Genomic DNA, 25,785 nt, shown 5'->3' with positions numbered 1-25,785 from the left:
GCAACTTCGGAAACTATACATGAAGCCACAGGGTGCAAAAATAAAAACCAAAAATAAAATACAGTGGCAGCTAGGGCACACAACGTAGAAAAGAGCATCCTCCAGACAGAAAAGCACCCACAGTCCTGGGTAGGTAACTTTCAAAGAGAACTTCAGAACCATGTCGATGAGCCCTTTTGTAGTGTAAAAACAGAAACCCGTGAAGTTCTGTTCACCGAATGACCTTGATCCTTCCCTTCGGAAGGGTGGTTTTCGATTTTCAGATGGGCGAGGCGTGGAGTCCGCTCGAGCTCAGCCGGCGGCAGGTGCCGGGCGCCCCTGGCCGCGACCTCCCGCATCGTCCCCGGGGCCCGGGGCGGGCGGCGCGGGGGAGGAGCGCGGGCGAGGGGCGGGCGCGGTGGGAGGGGACGCGGAGCGGGACGCGGGTTCCTGGGCGGGCGTCCGCTGGGCCGGCTCGGGCGCTCGGGCCGCGGGCTCACGAGCGCCCCCTGGCAGGCGCCGGGACGCCGCCAGTGCCCGCTCCGCCGCCGAGCAGCAACGCCTGGGACCCCGGGCGCCCCGTCTGCAGGTAGGTGAGCTGGGGTGGGGGCGTCGGCCCCGGGGAGGGCAGGGGGTCCGCGCGGGGGGCCGGGGCCGCGACCCGGCCGGGCGGGGTGCGGAGTCGGGGGTAGGCCGGCCCGGGTCCCGCTGCGAGACGAACGGGGAAGGGGGCGCGGGACGCCTGCCCGGCCGCCAGGGGACTAGAGCGCAGCAAAGTTTGGGCCACTTGCCTCCGGTGGCATCTTAAGCGCGGGTGGGGTAGGGCGCAGCTGACCTTGGCCGTGTGGAGGCCACCGAGGCTGGGGCTGGGGGGCGCCTTCACTTCCTTCTCGTTTTCTCCCCTCTCACCTGGACTTACTGGGGTGGGAAGGAGGGAAGAAGGTGGAAAGTTTTTTATCCTTGGCAAATGCTATAAGGAGAGATGGTTGATGCAGATGGTGACCTGCCCACAGGTCTTGTTTCCTTAGGGTTTGCGAGAGCAGCAGGCAGGGCTGCCAAGACTCACTTCTAAACAAAACCAAATTTCTTTTCAAGGTCCTGGGGCAGGGTGAGGCGACTCTGTGATAGATGGGGGGGGGGGGGGGGAAGTGTGGTGCTCAATCCTGTAACCTCTAGTGAGATTCTCTGTATTTCGGCATTCAGGGCCACATGTTAAGAAAGTAGAGTTACATATCTTTATGTTATTGAATTTTAAGAGCCCCAGTTATCTGTGTGAAATGGACTGTTCACGCTAAAGGCTTGGGCACTCCCTATAGGCATGAGTGAGGAGAGGCCCAAAGGTCTGGCCCCGCTGGAGATTCAGATTCTTTCCGCCTGGAGTCTCCCACTGAGCTGCCTTGTCCTTTGAGGTTGTGTAAGAAAAGGTTATTCAGTCATGAGGGTGAAGCCTGCGGGAAAGGTGCAGGTCTGGCCAGGGCCAGGTGCCCACCTGACCCCCTGCACTGGTTCTCTAGACCTTCCCCCTTGGACCCGGCCTTCTGTAGAAGCGGTGACCAGCACAGCCCCCCTTCCCTGGCAGGGATGTTTGCTGAAGGCGCCCTGCTCCTAAGCTCCAGGGTCCCCCCTCTCCCACCCCACAGCCCAACCTCGTGAATCACCAACTTCGTTTTCCCCCCTAACTTTATCTCTGGCAACTCTTGTAAAATGGCAGGCTTAGGGGCGGATGCTTAATCTCTTTAAAAAATGCTGTGTCTAGTGGGAAGGAGGGTGACAAAGGAGGGTGACGTTTACCAATTTGGTTGCAAATTACTTTTGAAGTTTATGCACAGCTGTTTAAAATCCCTCTGAGATCAGTGCCATTGTTTGAGGCAGGTGTCTGTCACAGATTGATGTTGTTAGTCCCTTTTCTGCTGATTGCATGTACGTATATTTAAAGCCTAAGGCACAGGAAGAAGACCTTCTAAAACCTCCAAAGCCTCAGCTGTGAAATTCCTCCCCGTTAGTGATTAAGACTAAATTAAGTCATCTTGTTGGTTGTTGTTGTTGTTGTTGTTGTTGTTGTTGTTTCTTCTCGCTCTCATAAACTTTTGTCTCTGATTTCAAGAGTAACCTGTTCAGCCTCACCAGCCTTTGTTTCACTCTTGTGATTTTCTTGTAAATTCTTAAAATGTGAAGTTCCAGGGAGGACTTCTCATCGCCACCCTTCAATGTGTCATGCTCACTTCCGCCACCGTCTTGTGCCATGGTGGCTCAGAATGGCAAGAAACGCTTGGGCAAGCTTCTTTGTGGGTCCTCCGGCTGGGTCCACCTCCCTAGGATGGAAACACCCTTGAGTCGGCTCTGAATATCCCTGGGTCAGCTACTAGAACTTTCATTTCTTCTGCTGTTGGCATTTCTCTTTAGATACACAGGGATATTGTACAATTATTTACACCTTCGTCCTCCTTAGCATCTCAAAGATCCCTTTCAACTCTAAGACTCCATTTCCCTTGTTCAGAGCAGGTTCTGGAGGCTCCCCTGAATTGCCCATTTGTCTTTGGTCATTTCTATGAAGGTCCCTCATTTGGTTGTAATATATTCTCTCTCTTCTGGGGGAAGATGCAGGATTTCATGATAGGACATTTGCCTTCCTTGAAAATAGGAATTAGAATTAGTACTTCCTGTTTTTAATGCATGTCATATTTTAGATTTGCAGATTATGTTGTTTGCTCCCCAAAATATTGCAGATAGACTAATCGCATGTGACTGTTACTAAGGATATATTTTCCTCTCAGGTGGTTTCCTTTTTAGAGTCTTCACCCTTTTCTCTTTTTTCTTTGAAGTAATTTTCCTAAATTGTTTAAAATTTAAAAAATAAATTGTTGTATGATGAAAAATCCCAGGGAACACACATGGATCGTGTGATTTCATATTTACATAATTTTGTTGGCCCAAATCAAATGTGTAATTGAAAGTAGAGAGAATGGTCTCATGGTGTCATGCACAGCATTTGACTTCTCCATGTCCGTCCATTATCGTAAAACTTCCAGTATCTCATTTTCAAACAGCAGTGCATCTAATTTTGCCTGTTCATGCCTATTCTGGCTGTTAAGGAAGAGATCATGAGACACTCAGAAACACATCGAGGCAGAAAGTTGAATTAAAAGATATTTTCTTGCAATAAAGGAAACATCTTTCAATATCCTACCACATCAAGCATTTATACACAAATCCACATTTCCCTGTCATCTAAACATAACCCTTGGGGCAAAGGGAGAATCAGAGTTTCAGAAATTAGTTTCTGTTCCGCGATTAAATTAGCCCATTTTTAAAGTACTCTCTTTGGCCGGACATGCTTCTACAGGTTGATGTTAACTTTAAACTGGTAATATTGATGATAATAATCAGAGCCAACAAAAGCAATAAAATAATGGTTTGATTGATGCAGTATTACTTATCATTTGCGTGCCGGGTATGAAGCCCAGAATTTTATATTTGACAAACATTCCTATTTCATGTAATCTTTGCAACGCTTTTATAAATTGCATATTATTATCATCATCACCACTTTCATTTTGCAGGTGAAGAGCCTGAGTCTCAAGGAAGTTGTATCGCTTGCCCAGGTCTTAACAGCTCGTATGTCTGACTCTGACACAGAGCTGGACAACCTACCAGTTAAAGGTTTTGGGTTTTTGTTTTTCCCTTAATGTTTATTTATTTTGTGTGAGAGAGAGTGCAAGCAGGGGAGGGGCAGAGAGAGAGAGAGAGAGAGAGGGAGATACAGAGAATCCCAAGCAGGCTTTGCACTGTCAGCCCAGAGCCCAACACCGGGCTCGAACTCACCAAGCACGAGATCATGACCTGAGCCGAAATCAAGAGTCGGATGCTTAACCAACTGAGCGCCACAAGTGTTTTCAATCGTGACAACATGGTACACATACCACAAAACTCATCATCATAACCATTTCGAAAGGTACCTTTCAGTGGCATTAGGTACCTTCACACTGGTGGGCAGCCATCGCCACCACCTATCAACAGAGCTCCTTCATCCTGCAAAACTGAAACTCTGTCCCCATTTAACACTCCCCGTTCACCCTCCCACCAGCCCCTGGCAACCTCCATTCTTCGTTCTGTCTTTCTGAATTTGACTACTCTGGGCACCCCATATACGTGAAACATACAGTATTTGTCTTTGTGAGACTTGCTTACCTCACCATAAGGTCCTGCAGATGCATATGTGTTGTAGCATTTGTGCGAATTTCCTTCCTTTTAAAGGCTGAATAATATTCCATTGTGTGTGTATATCCTGTTCTGTTTATCTACTCATCTATTCATGGACGCCTGGGTTGCTTCCACGCTTTGGTTTATATATAATAACACTTTGAACATGGGTGTATAAATATCTCTTTAGGTCTCTGCTTTAAATTCTTTTGACTGGATTAAATGGCAATTCGGTATTTCATATTTTGAGGAAACATCATCCTGTTTCCCGCGGTGGCTGCATCATTTCACATTCCCACTAGTGCGTAAAGGTTTCCGTTTCTCCACATCCTCGGCGACACTTGATATTTTCTGGATTTTGTTTGTTTTGATAGTGGTCATCCTCATGTGTTGTGAGCTTTTCACTAAATTGTCTGATGCTAGACTCGGGGGTCTATGAGTCTCCTGAGTTCATTGGTCTTTCCTCTCTCTCCTTGTTTATGTACGTTTTTCTAGTGCAGAATCACTAGAGCGACCACTATTCGAGCGTCCCCTGAAGGACCAGGGAAACCAGGGCAGGGGGCTCTTGAAAGATAAAAGGTCCTTCTAGGAAGGGTTGCCCCTACCTACGTGAAGGACCTCGTGATGTAGAAATAAATGGTTGTTCAGGGCACCTGGGTGGCTCAGTCGGTTGAGCGTCCAACTTCGGCTCAGATCATGATCTCGCAGTCCATGAGTTCGAGCCCCGTGTCGGGCTCTGTGCTGACAGCTCAGAGCCTGGAGCCTGCTTCGGATTCTGTGTCTCCCCTCTCCCTCTCTCTTTCGGTCTCTGCCCCTCCCCCCCGCCTCACTCCCTGTCTCTCTGTCTCTCTCTCAAAAATAAGTAAACATTAAAAATTTAAAAAAAAGAAACGGTTATCAAGAATAAAGGAAGCATGGTGTTAGTGCTAATAACCTTAAATGTGTCAGACCTTTTGCAGATTAAAGGCTAGATTATCTCTTGTAGGCAACCAAAACAAGGCAAATTCTTGGGACACCGGAGACAGCCAAAAGGTTGATGGCTGTACTTTAGTTCATCAAGCTTTTGTTATGAGCCCCAGAGCCACACACTGTACTGTCTAACTCGTAGGGGAGAGGCAGACAAGTAAAGAGGAAATTACAAGGCAGTGTGATAATTTCATCATGCGTGTATATTGTTATGTGTCAGTTTATACTATGATGGTGTGCGACTGTATTATATATTTGTTTATTTCCTGCCTGTTTCCTCCTCTGGAGGGTAAACCCTGTGAGGGCTAGTGTTTCATCCATAGCTGTATCCCTGGCTGCTACAGCAGGGCCTGGCACATAGTAGGCCTGCAATACATAAGCGTATGGTGACTATGCGAGTGCCGTCCTGGGGATGTACATGGTGCTCTGGGAGCACTTAGATTTGGAGTGTCTGAGAAGATATCTCAGCGGAAGTGATGGCAGGTGGCAGTGAGCCCGGTGAGGGTGTTCTAGAAGTGGGGATGGCGTTTGTAGAATGGCCTGGCAGCTTGTGATCGTGACATCCCAGCAAAGGAAAGGAAGAGTCTGGCTGGAGTGCAGCAGGTGAGTACAAGAGAGCGGGGTGAGCCCGGTGGCTTCCCCTCAAAGTGTGTTTGTGGCATCCACTGCCACTCTTCAGTTAAAAGTACAAAGAGCAGGGGCGCCTGGGTGGTTAAGTCGGTTGAGCGTCCGATTTGGGCTCAGGTCAAGATCTCACGGTTCGTGGGTTTGAGCCCGGAATCGGGCTCTGTGCTGACAGCTCGGAGCCTGGAGCCTGCTTCGGATCCTCTGTCCTTCTCTCTTTCTCTCTCTCTGCCCCTCCACTGTTCGCATGCTCTCTGTCAAAAATAAGTAAGCATTTTTTTCTAAAAAAAGGACAAAAGGTGGGGCGCCTGGGTGGCGCAGTCGGTTGAGCGTCCGACTTCAGCCAGGTCACGATCTCGCGGTCCGGGAGTTCGAGCCCCGTGTCAGGCTCTGGGCTGATGGCTCGGAGCCTGGAGCCTGTTTCCGATTCTGTGTCTCCCTCTCTCTCTGCCCCTCCCCCGTTCATGCTCTGTCTCTCTCTGTCCCAAAAATAAATAAAAACGTTGAAAAAAAAATTTAAAAATAAATAAATAAATAAATAAAGGACAAAAGGCTGACCCTTCATTGCCCTTGCCTCTCTTATCCTCCTGCTCATCCCCTGCCCTCTGAGCTGTTCACCCTGAGTGAGCACTAAAATAACCCGTAAGTAGAGTGCTGCCAAGACACGGCTGTTTCCAGAGCAGACCATGTGCTGAGTTCATGGTCAGATAAGATGACTCTTCATAGCCCAGGTGGCCAAGAAGCCAAGTCTTTCATGAACATAAGACGAAATGCCCATCTTGCAATTTTGGGAGAAATGCATTTCAGTTGCATGCACGTTTAGAGCAGCGGTCTTAAACCGTCTCTATTCCGTGGCTCATTCATGGACTGATTTCTGTGGTGCAAAAACAGGCCTCTTGCACCATGTTTTTTTACCCTGCAAGACACAATCCATTAGTGGATTATGAAATTAATGTATTGCTTTGTGACAGGCTTCTCTTTCAAAATGAAATAGAACAGAAAACGCTAGCACCCATTTCATGTAGCAACAGTAATGATTTCATGAAGTTTTCTATCATGGAATTTAGGACATAGTCTCTTTCTCACCTGTTTGAAAATTACAGACTCACGGCATTTAGTTTTCTGTACCCTTCCTGGTAAGTCATGGGATCACACAAGCTCAAGGCTGGAGGGAAGAAGGAGAAACGGAAAGGAAAGTGACGTTCGTTAAGCGTGCGGTGTGCCAAGTGCTGGGATACATGGGATCACTTACTCTAAAGCCCTGTGTGTCAGATGGGTCTTTCATGGTTTATGGAGGAAACGCTGAATCGTGAAGATGTGAAGAAACTTGATCAGGGATCGCACAACAAATTGTTAACCGTGAACCCTGATCTCTTGGCTCCTAATTTAATATTCTTTTTTATGCCTCTGTGGGTTGTCTTCCCCAAGTGTGTTCATCAGTTGGCTGCTTGGGGAAGCTATTTTCTTGAGGAAAGTGGTGTAACCATATTCACATTTGTTAGGAAGAATGGAAACTTTGAGAGGTATCACATCAGCTTCTTAAAGGACTAGATCAGTGAGGTGGAAATAGTGTTGATTATATAGACTGGGAATCGTTCAACCTGAAGTTGACAAAGATGAAAACAGCTACCCCCCCCCCCAAAGCTGTCCCCCGGACGAGCATGGGTGGTGCCATGTGAGATGACATACTTTCCGTCCTAAAGCCGGGGACCCTGGGGCCACTGTCTACTTCTCCCAGTTTGTGTACAGAGGTTGATGAGTTATACTGAGCAAAATTGTGCAACTATGCAAATTCATGACGCTCTAATTCTGCGATGTCTAACATCAGCCAAGCCTCCTTGCTTTCCACAGCAGCCACTTGTGACCATCACCTGCCAGCCCAGCCCCCTACCCTCAGCCTGTTGCCTTGCTTCCCCCTTCACTGAGCAAAATGGAAGTTTTCCTGATGAGAACAGACTGAATTTGTGATCACAGAGCTACAGCCTAACTTCAGCTGGATCTACCCTCCCATCCTTCCTTCCTTTTCACAATGAAAAGACAAAGAAAAAAAGATGCCTCATTCCCCTGGCTAATACTCTTCCTCCTCCTTTGGTGCTCTGGGACCCATGCCTTCCCCATTCTTGGGCACGTTGTTCTCTTGATTCTGTCCTCTCTCATCTGTGTATTCCTTCCCTCCCTCCTCACTGGCCCCATTCTCACTGCATCAAACACGCCTAAATCCCTCCCTTGTTCTAGCTACTTTTTTCTCTTTCCTCCTCCTCCTCCGTGCCACACTCCTTAAATTGTCCTTTCCGCCTGCTACTGTTTTCTCGCTCCCCATGTCTTGCCACAGACATCTGGCTTTGCCTCTACTGCGTCTTGGGAAACTCACACTCCCTGTTGCCAACGCTGACTAAATCCCACTCCTCTCTGAGTTGATTTCTCCTCAGCGGACCCATGCACTGAGCGCTCCTGCAATCTTGGAGCAATGTCTCCCTTCCGTCCCCTCTCTCATTCTTCCTCTTTCTTCTCCTCTCCTTTGCAATCTGCTCTCCTTTCTGTCCCCTGGGAGGCTGATGATCCTCACTTCTCTGTTCCCGTGGCCACGCCATCCCTCATTCATCTTCCGAGCCGTGTCCTCGCTCGCCGCTACCCAAAACTTACCAATGCAAAGTTCTACCGATCTTTTGCCGCTACTGGATGGATGCATTCGGTACCGAACGCCCCAAACTGAACACATCGCCTTCCCCTTTCTCTTGCTGCAAATATTTCCCTACCGCTCTTTTCTGTACCTGGCACTGGCTTCGCCTCTTCTCACACAAGCAGAGGTCCTCTAGATGTTTTTCCTTTACTCCTCACCCCAAACCACATTCTGGGAGTTCCGTCCTCTGCACCTCTTCATTCCATCCACCCCTTCCCACCTTCCTTTCCTGCTCTGTGTAGAGGCCACCACTGTTTCTCCTCTGTGTTACTGCCAGAACCTCCTACCTGGTCTGTGACTATAGAAAGTTCTCCATGTTGCAGCTGGAGGCACCCTTCTAGATCCCAGATCTCAGAGTGTCACTCCTAGTATTAAACTCTCCAGTGGCGACCCAGTACGCTTGGAATGAAACCCAGACTTTATCACATGAATCGGAGTGTTCTGGTTGATCTACACTCCCCTGTCCTCTCAAGACTCATTTCTCCAGCATCACACACATCCCATTCCTATAAGTCCAAGCCTCTTTTGTGTTCCTTAGCGGTCCCATGCATCCTGTTGCCCTCATGGAACTTTTTTTTTTAAATGCCTATTTGTTTTTGAGAGAGACAGAGAGAGAGAGAGAGAGAGAGAGAGAAACAGTGCATGGGCAAGGGAGGAGCGGGGGTGGGGGGCACAGAATCCGAAGCAGGCTCCAGGCTCTGAGCTGTCAGCATAGAGCCCGACATGGGACTTGAACTCATGAGCCATGAGACCATGACCTGAGCCGAAGTCGGACACTCAACTGACTAAGCCACCCAGGCGTCCCCTGCCCTCATGGAACTTTATGCTCAGCCTCAAACCCCTCCTTCCTTTGGTGAATTCCTGTACATCTTCAGTGCCTCACTTAGATAAGTTAGAAAGCTTTTCCTCATCCTACAAATTTGGATTTCATTTCCTTCTACATGTTCTTAGAGGGCATATGAGATCATCCATGTAAAGTGCTTAGTACCTTGTATAGCATTTAGTAACCAATCAGTAAATGTTAGCAACCACAGCACCTAAAATGTATTGCTATTGTTTGTTTCCTTTTAGATTCCCCCAATAGATTACAAGCTCTCAGAAGGCAGACAGCACATTCCTACTTATTCTTTGTGGAACTGCGAGCATCCGTCACCGTATCTGACATATATGGGAGGTTCTCAATAACTATTAGTGGAGTAAATAAATGAGCCATACGTTTTAGAACATGTTGTGTGTAAGAGACTATGTGCTAAGTGACAGGAGAAAGGAATCCCAAACTAGGGGGTTAAATATTTGCACAAGTAGAATCATTATCATCTTGGCCCAGTCCTCTGAGTCTGAATACATTCTAGAAAGTAAGAGCCGGAGGTAATGGGAAACATTCAAAGATGCTAAAGGCAATTTGCTACAAGGTAAAAACTCCCATCTCCCCTACTTACGGTGTGATTTTCTCCCTCTGTCACCCTCAGTCTCTCACTTTGATGACCATTATAATGCCAACAATAAAAGGAAGAAAGATTAAACCAAGAATGATCAGGGAATACAAGGTCATCTTAAAATATTCTGAGGGGCGCCTAGGGGGCTCATTTGGTTGGGCGTCTGACTTCAGCTCAGGACATGATCTCGCGGTCTGTGAGTTTGAGCCCTGCGTTGGGCTCTGTGCTGATGGCTCAGAGTCTGAAGCCTGCTTTGGATCCTGTGTCTCCTCTCTCTCTGCCCCTCTCCCGCTCACACTCTGTCTCTCTCTCTCAAAAATAAACAGTAAAAAAAACATTTACAATATTCTGAAATACCCTACAAGCAAAAGGATGAGGCAGTAGGTAAACATTAAATGTAGATATACCAAGAACTCAACAACTATTTTAATGAAAAGAAAATATAAAAGAGGTAAAAGGACTTTAATGAAATGATAAAAGGTGTTACAGAATCTTCAGAAAAAAAAAAACATAATCATCTTGGAAATTCATTAAGGCAGGTAACAGCAGGAAAGGTAAAAAGTAAAGGACTAAATTCAAGAACAAGGATGATAAAACCATGTCAAAGATAAAATCATTGAAAGCATTCAAAGAAAAATGTTTTATTTTTTAAACTTTTAAAAATAAATTTTCTCTTTGGTCAGTTTTTTTCATGTTTATTTTTGAGAGAGAGAGAGAGAGAGACATGGATCGTGAGCGGGGCAGGGGCAGAGAGAGAGGAAGGCACAGAATGTGAAACAGGCTCCAGGGTCTGAGCTGTCAGCACAGAGCCCCCAGTGCGAGGCTCAAACTCATGAACTGCAAGATCGTGACCCAATGCGGAGCTCAAACTCATGAACCACGAGATCATGACCTGGGCCAAAGTCAGATGCCTAACCAACTGAGCCACCCAGGTGCCCCTCTTCTTTTTTTAAAGTTTATTTATTTACTTTGAAAGCAAGAGAGAGAACATGAGCATGGGGAGGGGCAGAGAGAGAGGGACAGAGAGAGAATCTCAAGCAGGGTCCGTGCTGCCAGAGCAGAGCCCAATGCACGACTCGATCTCATGAACTGTGAGATCCTAACCTGAACCGAAATCAAGGGTCAGACGTTTAACTAACTGAGCCACCCAGGTGGCCCTCAAAGAAAAATGTTTGAAAAGTAAAAAATAATAAAGTACTTCAGGGGGCTTACTTAAAGGTAGACTAAGCCAAAAATATGAAACCAAAGGGGGAAAAAATACCATAATCTTTTAAAGAAGATAAAAAATAAATCCCAGCAATAAAACAACAAAACAGGCACATGCATAAGTTCCTAACCATAAGTAAGCCACAGCTAAGACAACATTAAAAGTGGAGTGTAGGATTCTATCTTGTAACCCAAAAAAAACCCACCTAACCTTTATGAGATTTCAGAGGCAGATTTCCAAGCATACTTTGTTGCACGGATAGCCTTGTGTTTCCGGGAAAACTAGCACTGTGGGTTCCACTGTGGCCTTTCCCTCAAGTGGAGTGTCAGCATGGGGTCCGCTACGGGCCACCCAGTAGTTACACTCACCTTTGCCTGTAGAATCAGGGAGACGCTTCTCACTGTGCAAGACTTAGCCTCCTCTGCATTCCAGCCGCAGTGACTTCACCATCCCAAGTATCGACTGTTCCTTTGGGAAATAAAATGAGGAAGCCCCCTAAATTCTAAGTGCGTTCCTGCCTCTGTTCGTGAAAAGCTCTTCTCAACCAGAGTCCCTTTGGGCAATTACAAAATCGGTGTCCTTTCGCGATCTACCTTTGCTGTGTAGTTTATAACGTGTTTATCCTCTCTCTCATACTTTCTTGAGTCTCTGGCGCCTTGCGGTTTCTATCCAGCTCATAACCAGAGCTCAGTAGTGACACTTTAATTCAGCTCGTATCTCCTGAGAAGGCTCACCTAAGGGCACGTGTCACGTCTTCTGCGTCCTTCTTTTTCTTTAGCACGTGGCACCAAGCTCAGGCTGCATCTGGTCCTGAAGGGGATCAGGAAGCCTCAGGGAGTCGGGGAGTCTATTTTATCTTCCTCCAAATGCCAGTGTGAAGGATTCTATGAATGTGACATTTCTCAGGGCCTGATCGTTAGTATTTAAGAGCCCTAAGCTCTGCAATTTTTGTCCGTATTTGCAAGGTTGGCTTTAGGGATCTAAGTGAAAAGTGGTTCCTAGAGCCCCAAGTAGATGGTTGCAATTTGCTGTGCTGGCTTCTGGTAGCCAGTCCCTACCTTGACATCTGCCTCCGTAGTTCTCTGGTGCCTTCTCTGCCCAACAATCCCAGGCTCCTTGCTAAGTGGGGGCATGTGGTAGTTGGTACACAGGGTATTACGAATCCGAATTAGAGAGTCACTTTCAGTGGAAGAGACTGCAGAGATGCTCTGCGGTCTTGTGGCCTCGCGTCCTGGCCCTGCTTTTGTCCTGCTTCTCCATGGCCACACCAGTCTTTCATGGCCATCTAGCTATGAAGGCGAATGGGCGGGTCATAGACGTGGGGGCCAGAAGAGAAGGAGCTGTTCCCCATTCCAGTTTTCCATATTGACCAAAAGGTGCACGAGTTGGATGAGGGGTCTCTAGGATTCCTGGTGATCCTAATATTTTGTAGCTGTTTTCTGGGAGTTCCTTTGATGTCCACATATTCACTGGGGTGGTACGGTATTAGATAAGTGTCAAGGTTCCCAGGCTCTGGCTAGCCCACGTGCACGCATTGGTGAACAGTCTGGGTGACGAGCCAACGTCACCAAGAGAAGAATGTGTGACCCTTCACCCACACATGAAACCGTCGTCACCTGAACACCAAAGCCGTCCAGCTCTAGTTGGCTTTGTAGCAACAAAACATCTTTCCTTCAATGTTAGTGATGCTTGTAACATGCCGAATTCTCTCAGATACCGTAACAACCGAGTTTTCTCAAAGTACTGGTCCTCCAAGAGGAGCAACCTACCTTACCCAGCGGTTTTTGTTCCTGGAAGATAAGTGAATGAGGAGCAGCAGCCAGAGAGGATCTTCCCTCCTCTAGGAAGGGAATTTTTAAAAAATTTCCTCTGCGTTAGTTACTCAGAAAGAATAAATTAGCATGGATTTTTATACATAGGCTCTTTGGAAGGGGTGATATTCATAGCAGCCATAAATAAACTCTTTCATAAGAGGGACTTGGATCTCCCTGCCCCTCACATATAACCGAGTTTTATAAAAATCCTTTTCATGTTGATGAAATAATTCAGTGACAAATAGCCTGCATAATTCCAAGTTCTGGAGCAGAGGCAGCTGAAGTATTTGCCAAAGGCACAGCACAAGGTACTTGAACCTTCCTTCCTCTGTTCCAATGAAAAGAAGGATTTGACTAGTGGGATTCTTTCCTAGTTCCCGGGCACTGAGATTTGTTAATATTTACAGTACACTTGAGATCTGAGAGGGAAAGTGCTTTAGGAGAGTAAGCCACATGCACAGGAGGAAAAGGCTTTTCATCACCTATTAAAATAAATGTGACATATTTGACACACACAAAAAATAGTTGCCAACGTTGCTAAGCGTAAATTAGCACGTGAGTTTTGAAATTAATTAAGTAAAACTCACCCATTAGTCGTTTCTCCTGGGTGGAGCTGGTGGAGAGAAATGTCAACACATGACATCATATTTGAATTTTGTTTCTTCAATGGAAATGAAAGGAAGGAGTCCCTCCCGTCCAGAGAGCAGACTATTAAGTATTCAGAACAGAGAGCATATATGTTCATTTAAATATATAAAATTGATTTTCTCCTGGAGAAAAATTATAGATATTTTCTCATGGAAAAATAATCTAGTCTCTTGGGTCTAAATATCTAGACCTAGAGAGAGATCACACTATTTATTTAAGTACTGTTCTATCTCAAGACACTTTGCAATACAGCTATGAAAGCAAACTGTAAAGAATCCTCAAACATCCTGCAGGTCTAACAAGTGAAACATATATTTGTTTGGACATTTGTCTAGAAACCACCAACAGGAAAGGTTAGACGGAACTCTGGGGAATTTTAATCCGCACGCCGCATTTTCTTAGCCTTTTGCAAGATGGAATCAGAGGATTACATTTTCTAAGAGCTGCCCTTGAAAAAGCTTGAGCACTAATCAGTTAAGTGTGACATAGGCTTGAAATGAGATTTGGGAATAAATAATCGAGGGTGAAGTACAACCTAACACATATAGACAGTGGGCTGGTGCTATTACCCTGAAATTGTCAAGGTTGCAGTTTATTATTTATTTGACCCAGAGTGTTGCTTTGGATGTCAATCGCTGTGTAATGAACGTCCCCCAAAACTCAGTGGCTTCAAACGGCATCGTTTTATTTGCTCATGATTCCCCGGATGCGGGATTTGGGCTGGCTCTGCTCCTCTGGGCCTCACCTGAAGTCTCTCATGGGACTGCGGACAGATAGGAGATGAGATCTCCTTGAACTTGTTTTCGTGGTGATTAGAGCCTAAGAGTGAGTGTTCTGAGCACCCAGAGGCCAAAGCCGAGGTCTCTCAGGGGCCACACTGAGCATCAGCACTGCTGCACTTGCCTGCTCAGCACATCAGGGCCAGCCAAGGTCATGGGTGGGGGCGTTAGGCTGCACTGCTGCGGGGCAAGGCTGAGCAGCATTGCAGAAGAGCTGCGCAGGGCAGTGTGGTCACGGCCCTCTTTGGAGACACAGTCTAGCACAAGTCATTAGGCCATCTGGTAAACCATGTCACAGAGGGGACCTCACGTTCGTGTTCATGTTCAAGTTCCCACGCATGCCGGGCTCTGCTGACAGAGGTGCTAATGCACAATCTGAAGGCAGCTCTCCACTTCACAAGTCCACGGTGACTCCGCATCGCCCGTGGAACGTGAGTCAGAGCCTTGGCATGGCTTGCCGGGCCCTTCCCACCCTGTCCCCCCCACTCCTGCAGCGTCCCTACTCAAGGACCTGAGCGCCTTAGGTCTTCAGCTGGTCCACGTGGGACCGTGTGTTGGCACGCACTCCCCCCCCCACACGAATCCCCCCGCACACACGGACACATCCCCCGTGTGCCTGGGGTCCTGCAGCAATGGCACTGTCCCCTCCCATCCCCGCTGCCAGTGCCCACGGAGCGGGCATCTGTCTCTCTCTCGGCTGTCCAGCCCTCGCCTTCAGCAGACAGCCCTCACCGCCATCGAGTGCTGTGTACCATTTACTGATGTCAGTGTCCCAGGGCGATGGCCGGGGAGTCCAGACAACCCCAGGCAGGAGGAAGGGGGGGTGTGATGAGGGGGAAGGTGAGCTGTGTGACGGAGCCTGTGTGGCGGGTGCAGCATGAAGTGCAGGGAGAGAAGGCACTGGATAAACCCGAGACAAGACACGAGCACAGCAGGTGGAACAGAAAATTCAGTGAGATGTGGCAAGGGCAAGGCACGTCATGGTGAAGACAGCACCACACAGCCTTCCGTCACACCAGCCCCGTGGCCCCCGCAGAGGTGTTCGAGGAGCCTCCCTCCGGGGCGTCCCGGACCCGAAAGGACCCACCGGGACACCCGATTCAAGCACTGTGTGTGGCTCTCAGCCAGTGACCACCCGTCCTGAGAGGGCAGAGGAGAAGCTGTGCAGACAGAAGGGAAAGCGTGTGGGACAGTCATTCCCAAAGCCGAGACGTCTATTGTGTCACTGGGGGGAATACCTCGTCCCTCAGTTGACCGGATCACGTGAACGTGACACTGACGGTGATGTGCTGGGCTCCAGTGTCGAGGCACAGGGGACATGGTGTGACTGGGGACAGGTGAGCTGGCAGCTAAGCCCTGACCAGGAAGCCCCCCCTTGAAAGAGCCCAGAGTCATCTTCTGGCTGAACTGTATAGGAAGTAATCATCGTGCGAAAGTCTTTTTCCGGATACCAGATTCTGCGCTGGTCAACTTCTGTCCATTAGCTCATCTGAGGTAGGTTCTCTTATTGGCCTCACTTTGCAGGCGAGGAGACAGGTGAAGCAGCTTGTTCGAAGTCACAGAGCTGCTGGATGTAGGAGCTAGAACTTGAACACAGACAGTTTGATGCTCTAGTCTCTACTTTGTGCCACCATGCTTGGCGAAGCCTGAATTCCGCGATATGCTGTAGTCACGGACTCGTTTTTTAAAAAATGCTCCTTGACATCGGTATGAATTCTGAGACGTGAGTTTTGAGAGTTCCTCCCCTCTTTATATCTCTATTACTGTTTGGGGCACATTGAAAAATGGCAAATTCTATCACAGATGGACACACACACACGTGTACCTGTATCCTGGCCGCTATGACTTGTAAAAGATCCATGAGAAGAAAGTTTGTTTAATTAAAAATGAGTGAGGAATGCAGCCAGATGAACCTTTCTGTAATAATAACGTTGCAGTCTGAGCTTTAGCTTTATGGGATTGTTCTAGAAATTAGGTGAAGGGTATATTGTTATACTGTGAGGTATACTCAAGTTGTTTTTTTAGCATATGCCTGGTGTAACTTTGTAATTTGCTTTTTGGTCAGGAACCACTAAGAAGGTTCACGCTAAGTTTCTGATCTTTTTATGTCTATTATTTGTTAATTGTTATTACTTGACAAGTTCCTGAAGCCCAAGATTCCAAAAAGTTCAGAGACCTTACTTTTGCCAATGCTTTCCAAAGATTAATTTTTTTCAATCCCAAGAAATGTGTACTTTATTATTTTCTTGTTGTTGGTCTGCAGAATAAAATCAGGAATACGGTAGATGCTTCATTGTTGAGCCAAACGACAATTTTCAGAGGTCGAGCAATTCACTCAGTATAAATAAGTTATAGCCCTGAGAATATCTAAGTAGTTAAGTCACAATAACCGCCAAGGCACAGGACATCGTGATCCATTATCTCAGAGGCAGAAACCAAGTGTCTATGTTTTGTATGACTTCTGTTTTAAACTTATCCTTCCATCTTTCCTGGACCCCTGATGTGTCAGTACATTTAGAGGGAAATTCAGCCACAGAGAAGGGAAAGGAGCCGTGAACAGGACAGAGGGTTTTTTTCCCCCTTGGAGTGGACTTCCCAGCAAATCAAAGGGTGACCTCTTTTGGAATGCGACTTCCTCCCTGATCTCACAATACCTTCCGTTGCACTGCCAGAAAGTTCTCACTTCACTTTACTCCAGTACCTGAAATTCTGTCAACTAGAAGTTTAGGGAACAGAGATCGTCTTAGAAATGCCCGTCCTGATGAAGTTTCCTTCCCACGTGAGAGGGGCTTAATCAGTAAGTTAGACAAGATAGGAATCTTTTTGAGAAGGAAGGCTGGAATTTATTCAGTCCACAAATGTTAATTGATCAAGCATGTAATTGGTCATTGGTCAGAGATTGATCTAAGTGTTGGGGGTGCAGGGGAGAGAAGGGGGCCCAGATCCTGGCCCGCATGAAACCTACTCTCTTTTGGAGGATAAAGACAATAAAAAAAAAAAAAAGGTAAACGGTACCTAAATGAGATAATTTAGATTGTGAGGGAGCTATTAATCGCTGAAGAAAGTGAAGAACTAAGCAGACAACTTTCTGGAACATGGCCTGCTCTTAGACTACTAAATACTTTGTTTTTATGGAGAGTGAGGGAGAGGAAAAATACATGGTATTTTTTTTGCTAAAAAATTATGGCTAAAAAAAAAGGGAGTGCAGACAAGTCATGAGATGACAGAAGACCATATTCTGCCCTTCCCTGGTCCCAAGTAATGTATAATTCCCATTTTCTGCATTCCTCTCTGAAGCCTGGGGCCATGGCTACTTTTCCATCACTGTGTTCCTTTGTTGGTACATGCCTGGGACATAGTTGGTGGTCAACCAATATTTAGAATCAGATTATTATGGTTCCTGTTAGCAATGAGGAGCAATACCTTAAAAAATATATATATATTTTAAGCTTATTTATTTATTTTGAGAGAGAGACAGCTCTCATGCAAGTGGGAGAGGAGCAGAGAGAGAGAGAGGGAATCCCAAGCCGGCTCCGCACTGTCAGCACAGACCCCAAAATAGGGCTCGAACCCCCAAACTGTGAGATCATGACCTGAGCTGAGATCATGAGTCAGACGCTTCACCAACTGAGCAACCGGGAACCCCTAAAAAAAATCTTCATTTTGTTCTGCCTATTGCTACAACTTCTGCAGGTTAGCACGTGAGCAGAAGGAAATTAGAAGGTGACCTAATTAAATCCCACTCGTGCGTTGCCAGCCCCAGAGCTTTCACTTCCTATCTTCTTCATAACTTCCACATACGCCACATCTGAAGGGGTGCGCCTTGCTGTGCTTGAGAGCACGCTCAGTACTCTAAATGCTTCCTTGGGAAGGGAAGGACCCTTCTTCATTTTTAAATAAGGTCTTTTTCTCCCCGCCCCCCTTTCTTAAATCCTAAGGATAAACTGTCTCTTAGAATTTTCCCCAAATGTTAATAATACTGAGATGAACATAGTCAAATATGGAATGTTAGCCTGTATAAATAAGAGTCATTCTCCCCAGACTCTTCATTTTATTTTTTTATTTTTATTTTTTTAAAATATATGAAATTTATTGTCAAATTGGTTTCCATACAACACCCAGTGCTCATCCCAAAAGATGCCCTCTTCAATACCCATCACCCACCCTCCCTTCCCTCCCACCCCCCATCAGCCCTCAGATTATTCTCATTTTTTAAGAGACTCTTCATTTTAAAGGCAAGGAGAGTGGGACTCAAAGGAGCCAAGCAAGACACTCAGAGTGTCACAGCTGGTTGGGGGTCAGGTCAAGATCATGCTTTAGACCTCTTCACTCCCACTGTTTTTAACTCTGACTCCACACCAACCTTAATAAATACCGGTGATCTCCCATGCCAGCCTCAAAAATTCAACTTCAACCTAAACATCTTGCTTCTCCTCCTGTATCAAGGTGACCCTGTCTTCACAAGTGAAAGGGGCGTGATCCTATAAATGACACTATTCCAGCAAGCAGGGACTCTGCTGAGAACATTTGGCTCCCAGGCACTCTATGGAGTCAGTCCACCAGCTTCCTGGGCCACAGCAGTTTCCCAGACCTTCATGCTGTGCCCATGACGCTTCCTTGCTGAACCATGATCTTCATTTCTTTACCCCATATCTTTTATCTCAGTTTTCTGGTTGTATTTTATCTAAGTCATCTTTACTTTAGTTGAGCTAAACCTGTGGTTTTGCAAATTAAATCAGTTGTGGGTTTCTGCATAGATCTCCATGTGTTTATGAAGCCTTTAAAAAAAAATAGCATTCTATGATTTCATCTTTATTGTTGTATGAGGGGAGATTTTTTTTTTTAAAACAAATTCAAAACTGTTTAGAAGAACATACTTTAAGAAACCGAAACGCTTTTCCAAACTATAATTTTAGCCCCAGTTGAATTCCCTTAAAGTTTTGAAGTTTGATTGTAATGAAGAGATCATGTGGCATTTGAGCCTGGACTTTATGCTTAAAAGGAGAAACGCTGTTTCATGTTTTTCAACACGGCAGAGATTTTGGAAGGCATCTTTCATAGCTGCTGTGGAGGAGAGTAGGCAGCATGCAAAAATGAGAGAGGGTGGTAATAATTAGGAATCTACTGTAATAATTGAGAGAAAATATCTGAAGTTCTCAAGCTAAAATACTGAAGAGTTGGGATCAAGTACAAACTAACCAGATAGGATTCACAGGACTTGTTGCATAGTTGGATACAAAGGCGAGGTAAAGAACTCAGCGTTGAGTCCAGTATTTGTAGCTTGGGAGACTCAATAGATGGCCATTACCTTGATCAAGACGGAGGAGAGAGGAGAGGCGTAGGCACTGAGGAAAAGATAGAATTTGTAGTTATTTTGGTTGTGTGTGGAGAGCTAGTGGAACACCCCTTAGAGAGGTCCCAAACATAGCTAAAGTGTAGCATTGAAGGACGTGCGAGTATAGTTCAAGAAAAACATACCTTGTGAGGTTATCACTGAGTAGAAGATCACTGAGGCCATCGGCATGGATGAGATTGGTCAGAAAACAAAGTCAAGTCCAAACCTGGATGTATTCCATAATATCCAGGCAAAGCAGTCTGGGCCAACACAATAGACGAAGAGTGGCCAAAGGGATGGAAGGGACACAGGAGGGAAGAGGGGCAGTTGGCATGTGACATGTAATATCGAGGAGGCAGAGCAAGAGCGAGCCAGTGGATCTGGAGGTGGGCATCATCGCTGCCTTTGCAACAGCAAGATTAGCAGGTTGGTGGGTGGCAGAAGCCAGCGGGTGGGGAAGCCACTAGAAGGCGTGGAGATGATGGTTGGGGAGGAGATGATGGTTGGGGAAGCTCGTTGTGAAGGAAAAAGGCAGAACCACATGCAGGAGAAGCAGTGTCCAATGTTGTCAGGGGGAGGAGGCATGAATGTTTGCAAATGGGAGTGGGAGAGAGGCCAGGGGGAGGAGGCGTGAATGTTTGCAAATGGGAGTGGGAGAGAGGCTGGGGCCATACAAGTGACAAGGGGGGAAGGAACAGAATAGTTGCAGGGGCGCCTGGGCTGCTCAGTCGGTGAAGCGTCCAACCTCAGCTCAGGTCATAATCTCGCGGTTTGTGGGTTTGAGCCCAGCGTCGGGCTCTGTGCTGATGGCTCAGAGCGTGGAACCTGCTTCAGATTCTGTCTCCCTCTCTCTCTGCCCCTCCCCTGCTTTCACTCTGTCTCTCTCAAAAGTAAATAAACATTAAAAAAAATTTTTTTTAAAGAGTGGAAATAGAGGGAAGGAAGCTCAGCAGATATGTGCCTTATGGCTTCCGTTTTCTCACTGAAATGGACTAGTTCATCTGCCAAGGGTGGATAGAAGGCATTCCTGCGTTTCTGGAGACTTCAGGGGAACAAGGAGGCAACAGCCTATTTGGGAAAGGGGAGGGAAGTGGCCCAGGAGTGAGAGAGAAAAAAAATACAGATTGCTGGCAAATTCAGTAATGAATCAAATACTTATATTATTTGTTGCCTTTTTTACAGTAAAGATACACATAGCACAAAATTTACCTTTGTAACTATTTTTAAGCCAATAGCGCAGTGGCATTAGATTTGCTGGTTGTGCACTCACCGCTGCGATCGATTTCCAGAACTTTTTCATCATCCCAAACAGAAACTCTGGGACCCCGCTAAGCAGTAACTCCCCATTACTAGCCCCTCCCCCAACCCCTGGTAGCCACCGTCACACTCTCTGTCCCTGTGGATTTATTTGCCCGTTTTGGATATCTCATATTTGTTGCTTTTAAAGCATGATTCCACAAAGTAAGAGAAAAGGGAATATCACAAAGGTAGTAATTCTTACTTTAATGTTCTGTAGATGAAGAGGTCATTTTTAAAAATTTTTTTGAATATTTATTTATTTGAGAGAGACAGAGCATACAGGGGAGAGGCAGAGAGAGAGGGAGAGAGAGAATCCCAAGCAGGGTCTGGGCTGTCAGTGCGGAGCCTGATGCAGGGCTGGAGCTCACGAACCGTGAGATCATGACCTGAGCCAAAATCAAGAGTCAGAGGCTTAAGTGACTGAGCCACCCAGGTGCCCCATTTTTACCTTTTCATTTTTAGTCTGTCCAGTGGAGTTTTCCAGAAGCTGCATGTTGTGATAGCAGACGTAGATACGAGAATCCAGCTGTCTTTTGTGAAGCAAGACATTAAAAAGATTTGCAAAAACATAAAAGAGTGCCACATTTCTCATTCGTTTGTCTTAAAAAATATTACCTATCTGAAACTATTGTTATGTTAACATATATAATGGACTTTTATTGTTATTTCTAGTTAATAATTGTTTTTACATTTTCTCGGTGTTATTTTCTGATACAGCAAATAGATTTAATCCACGTAAACCAAAGCTCTTAGGCAACCTTGACAATTCTCAACAAGGTAAAGGAATCCTAAGACCAAAGGCTTTGTTTTCTTTTTTAAATTTTTGTAATGCTTATTTACTTTTGAGAGAGAGAGACAGAGAAACAGCATGAGTGGGGAGGGGCAGAGAGAGAGGGAGACACAGAATCCGAAGCAGGCTCCAGGCTCTGAGCTGTCAGCACAGAGCCCAACACAGGGCTCAAACCCATGAACCGTGAGATCGTGACCTGAGCCAAAGTCGGACACTTAACTGACTGAGCTACCAAGGCTCCCGTAAGACCAAAGAGTTTTAGAGCCACGGCTACAAAGTAAGGAGAGTGAATAAATCGAGACTATACGTATCAGCAAGAACGAATGTCTTTATCAAACATGATAAATGGAGTTCCAGAAGAATATAAACAATTTCTGCTGCATTTCAAAGCCAGTAAAGTATGTTACCTATAGAATATAGATATATATTCTATCTATAGGGACGCCTATAGGGTGGCTACTCTTGATTTCAGCCCAAGTATTGATCTCACAGTTTGTGGGATCGAGGACAGCATCAGGCTCTGAAATGACAGCATGGAGTCTGCTTGGGATTCTCTCTCTCCCCTTATCTCTGCCCCTCCCCTACTCCTGTACTTGTTCTCTCTCTCTTTCAAAATAAGTAAACTTCTAAAAAAGAAGATATATATATATATATATATATATATATATATATATATATATATATAGGTATATACTACATGTCTCAAAAACTGGTGGAAATAATAAACTCCAAAGTCTGGATAGTAATTCTCTTTGTGGTCAGTGGGAATATGAAAGAGAATGCAGTCAGTGGAAGGACATTGGAAACCTGAAATAGATTGGTTAGTTTTTCCTGTTTAGGTTGGATGCTACGTACAGGGTGTTCCTTCAGTTATTTTTTTTTAATGTTTTTGTATGCCTGGAATGTTTTATAATACAATTTCAAAACTAATAGCTACACAACTCAACAATAATGACAAAAAAAAGCCCAATTTAAAAGTAGGCAAAGGACTTGAACAGACACTTCTCCAAAGATATGATGCGAATGGCCGAGAAGTGTGTAAGACGCTCAACATCGCTAACTGTTAGAAAAATGCACAGTGAGATGTCGCCTCATACCTATTAGATGGCTTCTCTCAAAAAACCAAAATAACAAGCGTCAGTGAGGATGTGGAGAAGCTGGAGCCCTTGTGCACTGTTGTTGGGAATGTAAAATGGTACATCTGCTATGGAAAACCAGATGGCAATTACTCAAAAGATCAAAAATACAGTCATAGTATGATCCAACAGGCCCACTTGTGGGTATACAGCACATCTCTGTTCACAGCAGCATCATTCACAATAGCCAACCCAAAGATTGTTCGGGTTGTACAACCATTGCTAGATGAACGGATAAACAAAACGTGGTATGTACGTACATCGGAATTTTATTTGGCCTTAAAAAGGAGGAAAATTCCGATATGTTCTGTTGCACACGTGAAGCTTGAGGACATCATCTAAGTGAAATAAGCCAGGCACAAGACAGACAAAAGCTGGTTCATTCCACTCACATGCAGTATCAAAATAAGTCAGTCATAGAAACAGAAAATAGGATGGTGGTTCGCAGGGGCCAGGGGGAGGCAAAATGGGCAATTGTTTAATGGGGACGGAGTTTCAGTTCTGCATGATGGAAAGTTCTGGAGATCTATTGCACAACAGTGTGCATATATTTAAAACTACTGAACTGGATACTTAAAAATGGTTACGGTGGTACCTTTTTTTTTTTAAGTTTATTTTGCGTGAGAGAGAAAGCACGAGCAGGGGTGGGGCTGAGAGAGAGAGAGAAAAAAAAGAGAGAGAGAGAGAGAGAGAGAGAGAGAGAGAGAGAGAGAGAGAATCCCAAGCAGGCTCCACACTCAGGGTGATCCCAACGTGGGGCTCAAACTCACAAACCATGAGATCATGACCTGAGTCAAAATCAAGAGTCAGATGCTTAACCCACTGAGCCCCCCAGGTGCCCCGAGATGGTACCTTTTATATGTTATAGTTTTTACCACAATAAGAAGATTAATAGTTATAGCAAGAGTTTGTCTGACCTAGGGATTTTCAGGTTCCTTGCTGTCCCTCCAGTCATTGTTAAAAACAAATTTCATATATTGAAAAAAATAAATAAATAAAAATAAAAACAGTAAATTAATTAAATCTGAATGATCTAATTATATTTCTTGCTCAGACTCCCTGCATCTAGTCTGATTTGGGCTCGTATTGAGCATTCTGCCCTTCCAGAATACACTCTATTTCCTCTCCCCTACCTCAGTCCTACCTGCAGGAATTCTGATGGATCCCACTGGAGGATGCCCAACTAAGTTCTGCTTTCTCCTTGATACAATCAGGGGCCATTCTAAGTCCTATGGATCCCTGTTGCCTTGAGGGACTCGGTGCACTTAATTTGTATACAACCTATTGTCCATTACTCATTTACTCCATATATTGATTGTTAATTTTCAGAGATGTTTGATCACCCCAATTAGAATTTAGGCCATTGGAAGACAGGGACAAATAACGCTTTTGTCACGCTTATGTTTGCCTGTCAGTGAACTTTGCACGTGACTAGCACACAATAAGACCAGAGAATGAATGAATGATCAAAGGAATGGATGGATGTATCCCTGGGATTTTAAAGATGTAGCTGAGCTGAATATGGCAAAAATTAAGTATAACGTCTTCTCAGAACTACTATAGCTCTGGTTTCCCTCTGCTTTCCTTATATTCCTTGTACCAAACCCCAATTTTCCTCTCAACAGCCACATCTTGCCTTATCTGGAGAGGCAATTCTACCCCAAGCCTGGATGGAGAGTGAGTAAGGTTGTCTTTATTCCCCTACCCTGCTCCCCCTGGCACCCCTGCCACCCCGTTTTTATGGTCTTTTCTGTTTTAAGGGGCTTACTATTAACTGACACACACACACACACACACACACACACATAAAAAGACAGCAGGTAGCAGAAATAATAAATATCAGGGTTTGTACAGCATAAGAGGAATGACTGATATTTGATGTTTGATATCTCTGATCTCAATTCCTTACTATTCTACCTCCAAGCTGTGACAATTTATCTCTTTTTAAAATTGTGGCAAAATGTACATAGCATAAAATTTGCCCTCTTCACCATTTTAAAGTGTACAGTTCTGGGACATTAAGCACATTCACACTGTTGTGCAGCAAATGGCCATCATCCATCTCCAGAGTTTTTCAACTTCCCAAACAGAAACTCTGTCCCCACTAAAAACTAACTCCTATTCCCTCTCTCCCCAGCCTTTGGTAACCTCTATTTTACTTTCTGTCTTTTGGCTGTTCTCTGAACCTCATATAAGTAGAATCATAATATTTGTCCTTGTGTGTTTTGTTTATTTCATTTACCCTAATGTCCTCAAGGTTCATCCTTGAGGAGGAACATTGTAGTACGTATGTCGTATGCATGCATCAGGAACATTGTAGCGTGCATCAGCATTTTGTTCCTTTGGGGGCCGAGTAATGTTCTACTTTAAACTTCTTGGACTTCAGTTGCCCACTCTGTAAAATGAGATCAGTAGCCCATTCTTCAATGGGCTATTGCCGACTAGCTGTGAGGACTTCCCAAGATCATGAAAAATGGTGGACGGTGCCCAGCACAGTGCTTTGATGTATGAGAGATAATGATTTAGTTTCCTCTTTCCCTTTATAAATTATAAATTTCATGAGGACCAGGTGCAAGAAAGATGCTTTTCTCATTTACCTAGTTCTTTCTGTCACACATTAGTGAGTGCCCAGATATGATCATGTGTAATTGAATTGGAGAACCCCCTGATTTAATAAATTACAGATCCTCCACCAAGGTCCCAGCATCATAAAAGTGACTGTTTCACTCCTTCCTGCTCCTCCTCCTCACCCCTACCTATAAATCAACATCATAACGTTAATAATATCAGACCTCCATCACTCAGGAAGGCAAAGTTGATGTAATCCACCATGGGATTTGGATCTCTAATAGCTTAGGTAAGAAACCACGTTTGAACGGTTATCTGATAAAT

At 45.4% G+C, this 25,785-nt stretch overlaps 1 protein-coding gene across 2 annotated transcripts in view; it reads left to right on the top strand.

The window, feature by feature from the left end:
- The first annotated feature begins 421 nt into the window (after nt 1–421).
- The window catches only part of PRKCQ (protein kinase C theta), a 186,125-nt gene continuing 160,761 nt past the window's right edge, over nt 422–25,785 (top strand). The window contains exon 1 of one of the 2 annotated variants that reach the window (XM_006933217.5): nt 422–568. The gene's annotated coding sequence lies outside the window, so the exon portion shown is untranslated. The remainder of the gene's footprint in view (nt 569–25,785) is intronic. The other variant, XM_045060841.1, reaches the window with a different exon arrangement.

Source organism: Felis catus, chromosome B4 (assembly GCF_018350175.1).
Source record: "Felis catus isolate Fca126 chromosome B4, F.catus_Fca126_mat1.0, whole genome shotgun sequence".
NCBI classification, from domain to species: domain Eukaryota; kingdom Metazoa; phylum Chordata; class Mammalia; order Carnivora; family Felidae; genus Felis; species Felis catus.
The sequence above is the reverse complement of the archived record's forward strand: the minus strand, read 5'-3'. Positions and strand labels throughout refer to the sequence as shown.